Source organism: Manihot esculenta, chromosome 1, assembly GCF_001659605.2.
Source record: "Manihot esculenta cultivar AM560-2 chromosome 1, M.esculenta_v8, whole genome shotgun sequence".
NCBI lineage: Eukaryota > Viridiplantae > Streptophyta > Magnoliopsida > Malpighiales > Euphorbiaceae > Manihot > Manihot esculenta.
The window spans coordinates 6,681,523-6,687,522 of record NC_035161.2 but is presented as its reverse complement, the minus strand read 5'-3'; positions in this window follow the sequence as shown (position 1 = coordinate 6,687,522).

Sequence of the window (6,000 nt, the reverse complement as noted above, 5' to 3'; positions counted from 1 at the left end):
TCGAGTTCCTTGAACCTCCAAGCTCCAAAACTTGCTATTTGCTTTAAAATCTTCAAAACAAAGGTGAAAACTCATAAAAATCATGGAAGATTTGAAGGAAGAACTCAAGATCGGCATGAGGGCGGCGGAGACTCACCTTGGCCGAAAATGGGGAGAAAAAGCTCACCCGTTCGGACATGGAGACCCCTTTATAGGTGGCTGGCCAGGCCACTTTCGGGGGCCTAACGTGCCTCCGCATGCATGCCATGTTCGGCGGCTGAACATAAGGTTCGGCGGCCGAACCTGGACTTCCCTCACTTATGCCTTCGGGGGCCTAAAGCACTCCCGAAGCGCATGCATGTTTGGCGGCCGAACCCGAGTTTTCCTCCAATGCTATTTTCATGCAAAAACTCATTTTCTTTCTTGCTTAAAAACATAAATTACATTAAAACATTTTATAAAAACATGGTTTTACCCTTCTAGAAGTCTCCGACTTCCGAGATTCCACCGGACGGTAGGAATTTCGATACCGGAGTCTAGCCGGGTATTACACCTAGGCCCATTTCGAGACTGTGAAATCCCAGAAAGAGGAGGCCTTAGCCCGAGTTGTTGTTCTCGAGCAAGAGCTGAACAAAGGCACCGAGGATCTGAAGATCCTAACTTTGGCTGCAGAGGGTTTGAAGCTTCAGAACCAGCAGCTCTGTCAGGAGGTTAAGGTCATAGAGGGGAGGTGCTCTGCCCTTCTCGAGGATGCCAAGTTAACTGAAGACAAGGTCCGGTTAGCTTGTGAGGAGTATCTGCAGGAGTTTAAGGGATCTGCTGAACTAGAAGCTGAGATCGATCAAGCTTGTCAGAGGTGTCTGCGAGAGTACAAGGACTCTTCAGAGTTTCAAACTGAAATCAGGCAAGCCTGTGAAGATCATCTTCAACATTATAAAGACTCCCCTGAGTTGAAGGCTAAGATCGAGGGGGCTTGTGAAGCGCGAATTGCGGAGTTCAAAGCTTCTGATACAATGAAGAATGAGTTGTGGCATAGAGCTTTTCGCATGTTCGCCTCTGGGTTTAACCAGGGTTTGAAAGAGGCTAGGGATGCCCCCTCCACTCCATTAGCTCGGCTCCGAGCCCCTGAGGTAGACTCCAATGGGGAAGAGGTGCGCTATGGGGAGGACGATAATCCTCTATCCAAGAACGCTCCAACCTTGCCAACTGGACCCCAAGATGAGGGTGATGGGTCTCCGAGCTCCCAAGTTGAGGGTGATGACGCCGCGCTGCTTATAGAGGGTACTGGACTTCTCGAGGGTGACAGTGTAGTTAGCATAGGGGACAATGTAATTATTGAGTTTGAGCCTCTTAGCATTATTTTGCCAGATGTAATAGGTGATAAATAAATAAATAAAGACTATGTTTTCCTTTTCATGCTTGCGTTGTCTTTTTCTTTCTACTGCTTGAATTTTTATAACAATATGAAAACGTGTGTCCCCTTGATGGATGAGATTTACCTATGGTTTGTACTTTAGTTGTACTTAGATTATTTTTTATTCAAATTGCTTTAATAGCTTGGCCAATCTACCTGTATCTCCTTAGGAAATTGTTAGTATATTTGCCCTAGACCATTATCTTGAACCTTTTTATATGTCGTTTTGGTTATTAATATTAGAGATTTTTATCATCATTATTATTTGTTTGCATATTACATAATAATAATTATCATCCCTGATTACTTATTATTATGTTTATAATAATAAAATATAGCTAGTATGATTATTGATTGATAATCATGAGATGATTATGTATATGTTGATATAATTCAATAATCATAGATACTTGTTAGAGAACAAAGTATTGGATGGACCCGCATTGAGATCACTACATGGGTTATTGTCATAAGTGAATCTCAAAGTAGTTATGTCTTAATCCTTTGACTTGAGATTGTCATAGTTTTCAATATAAGAACTATTATGTTTTGACATAACCAAACATTGTCTTTAATCGGACAATCATAAAAGTTATGATTGAGCATAATAGAAATTATGTAGAGGATATTGAACAATTAATATAGGATTTGTCCCTTTCTTTGAGAGATATCTTCTGGGCCCCTCAATAAGTGAGACTGAGAAATGCATGGCCGTGCTCAAATGAATTGATAGTGTGATTAATATCATTTGAATTTATCAGTTTACTTAGAGATCGAGAAATCATAAGTTTGAACATTATAAGTTTGACATTGACCATGACTTATGTTCAAACTAGATATCGTGTGACAAAGGGATTGATACATGTTTTATTTATTAGGCTTTATCGAACTATTGATCCTCATATTAGTTGGGTAATCATAATATCTTGCTAGAGGCCACTTATGACTTATAGGCCTTGTGGGACTGGACCTATTGCCAATTAATATGAGCCTATTGGGTCACACACAAAAGAACGTTGTTGATGTGCTATGACATGTTAATGGGCTAAAAGCCCAAAGCCCATTAATATAATTAATAATAATAAAGTGTTATTATTATTAATTATTTATTATTATAAGATAATAATATTTAAAAGATTTGCAGTCTATCTATAACTATTATAGATAAAGGACTTTATCACATAAGATATTTGAGTATCTGCGAGATTGTGATAGTGGGCTCTGAACACAACTCTTTTGGGAAAAACAAAAAGACTGAAACATATAAATACTCCTTCTACGAATTGTGGAGTGATGGTTTTTTTAGAAAATTCAGTCTAACAGTTACAGATTGTGGAGCACATAATTTATCCATCCTTGAGAGAGCTAGCACTCTAGAAAGATAGAAGACGTTCGTGTGGATACCATTGAGGGTGTTCGTTTGAAAAAGCAGCACCATCAGTCCGGCATTGTATCTTCTCGACGAGATTAACATGTTAGTCTCATATCCTTCCTTGGAAATAAACGAAGCACTCAGATTCTGGAAAAGGAAATCAGAGATTTTTATTTTTTCGCTGCGCAATTTGGGTTGTAATAATCTCAGGATTTCCCAACAGTTGAGGGGGGTTATCGTTTCTGGGACCCGAGGCGGGAGTGGTCTCTGCTCTCTTCTGTCCCAGGGCTGTTTGTATACCTCGGGTCTTTTGTTATGCCATCTCTCATGCCTGTCCGACCTCCTTTCTTCCGGATCTTTTCCTTTATCTGCAGCCTCTTTAGCGGACCTGCTGGTTGTTAAGGCATCATCTTGCCTTATATACTTCTCCGCTCTCTTCATCAACTCTGCTAAGGAGGTGGGCGATTTTCGGCATAGTGAGCCAAAGAACTCAAGGGAGGTGGTCCCCTTCTGTATGGCTTCCACAGCCCGGCTTTTATCCAGCTCAAGGATCTATAGGGCCTCTATGTTGAAACGGGCTACATACTCCCTCAGGGATTCATTTCTCTTTTGTCTGACTATCTCCAGATAACTGGTTTTTTTGTCAGCTAGTACTCCTGCTATGAACCGGCTGACGAAGATGTTGGCGAGGCCGCCAAAACTCCTGATACTTCCTGTCTCCAAACTATTGAACCAAGTCCTTACCGGTCCCGTGAGCGTTGTAGGGAACACCTTGCACATTAAGGCATCCGACAAGGTCTGCAGCTCCATAAAGGTCTTATATTTGAGGATGTGCTCCCTCGGGTTTTCTGCCTCATCATACGTTGCCATAGGTGGCATCATAAATTTCTTGGTGATGGTCTCCTATTGGATCCACCCCAAGAAAAGTGAAGAGGTGGGCAAGAAAGTCTGGTTGTTCTCTTTTGGCCCCAGCTCGGCCAGAAGCTACTGTCTCATCTTCCGAAACTTCTGATCCATGTCTTCCTCCTCTTGTCTTGGCCTCTTCTCTAGGCGACATCCTTCTCTCCATTCCTCACTCCTTATCCTCCTAGCCGTTTCTGCAGAATAGCTTTCCGCTTCATCATTGTCAATAAGCTCCCTTGCCCTCCTTCCATGAACTCTAGTTATTAGCTCCTCCTGAACTCTAGTTATTAGCTCCTCCTCTCCACCAACTCCTCTGCTTCCTACTCCGGCTCTGTGGCTGCTTTGTTAAGGGGCCGGGTGGTTGAAGGTGTGTTGAGGCTCTACGACAGGGGTTGTCTCCACTACAGGAGACACATTCAACGGGATATTGAGACCCCTCTGTTGCATCATTTGCCATAGCCAGTGGGCGGTGTTTTGTAATTGAAGGGCTATGGTTTGGAGTTCTTAGTTGGATAGGGTGTTTTGGAGCGTGTTTCCTGCTGAACTTGGTGAGGGAACGGGTAGCATTGGTGGTTGGCTGGTGGGGTTGTGGGGCTGGAAAAAGAGAACTGCTGCCCTTCCTGGGCAGAGCTCAGGTCATTTGAGGTGTTAACAGCGTGATTTTCATTGTGGTTTGTCATTGTGGATCTCAATGGGTTTTACAGGAAAGGAAACTCCGGTGATGAGAAAACCTCATTCATTTTCCACAAACGGCGCCAATTGATATTTTGAGATCTAGAGAATAAGGTTTACAATGGTTGTGTAAGCTTAACCCCTGTGGAGGATGTTCCTCGCCTTTTATCTTTTTTTTCCTTTTGTCTACTATCGACGCCTAACGGCCTCTTTGCTACAGTACCGCCTGTCTCTGTCGGATAGATTCGTACGTATGAATGGCGACAGATGTCCTCTCCACATCAGGCGGCCATTTAATTCTCCCGGCGCGCATGCGGTAAGGCTGCGAGGTGACTGGGCCTGCCGTCCTCCCTCATGTCACGTTATTGGGCTAAGCTCAAGGTTGGGGCGCCTGGGCTTGTGAGTGGCCCGACCTACTTTCTGAGGTCATGTCTGGGTTGAAGGGGCCGATCTGATCCAACAGGGAGGATTCCTGAATCTTGGACTGGAGTAATTTTTGGGGGCTGCCCCCTTCTTGAATGCGTGAAACCCGGCGGTCATCAATTTTAATTAATAGATTCATAAATATTAATTTCGTATAAAAAATTAAATAATTTTCTATAAAATTTGCATGATTTTAACACTTTTATGATAGTCAAATATTAAATAATGCGCAAACAGCTCAATTAATTAATGATTTTATTGAATTTTAATTAAATAAATATATTTATAAATTAATTTATAAATTTATAAATAAATAATTTTTAAATTTTAATGATTCAAATATTTACACGTTCGAAATTTATTTTTTATTAAATTAACATAAAAATTTACAATTTATGATAATTTAATATTTATATATAAAAATAATAATTTATAATATATTCTGTAAAATTTGATAAAACTCGCAATTTAATATTTTTAATAATTAATAATTTATCTAAAATTTTATTATGTTAACAAAATAAATTTTTTATTAAAATTTATTATCACATTTTAATAATTTAATTATTAGAATTTCATTTTAAAAAACAATATAGTCCATTTAGTTTCTATAGTTTTAATATTTATAATAATTTAGTTGATTTTTCTATTTTATAGTTGACTAATAATAAATTTTATATAAATACTATTTTATTGATAAAAAAATTAAAAATTATATTATTAACTATAAAAATAAAAAGTAAATTTTGCTAAATTTTAAAAATTAAATTGTAAATTATATATATAATTTAAGATTTAGAGTTTAAGATTGTATTATTATGTTGTACAAAAGCTGAAGCACCTCAATTTCCTGGAAAATTCTAGAAAGTTACCATACCAAACCCAAATACTTTATGAGAAGGTTTAGGAAAAATAAGATTTGATTTGTTTGGTTTGATTTTTATTCGATTTGATTTTTATTAAATTTAACGGCTGAATTTTTTTCAATTATTTATTTTTAAAATTTAATTTTAAAACTTAGTTATAATCCGGTTATAATTACAATCAAGAACATTGTGACATTCAGTTGACGTGACCATGAGCACTATCACTTTTTTAACTAGATTAACTGTTTTTCTCATTTCTTTATTCACAAACAACGACTTGGTCAACTACTTAAATCCTAAGAAATAACCTTGTTAGTCGAGTCAGTACTTTGTTTTTTGCAGACGTCTAGTTCTGTATTTCCATTTTCTGC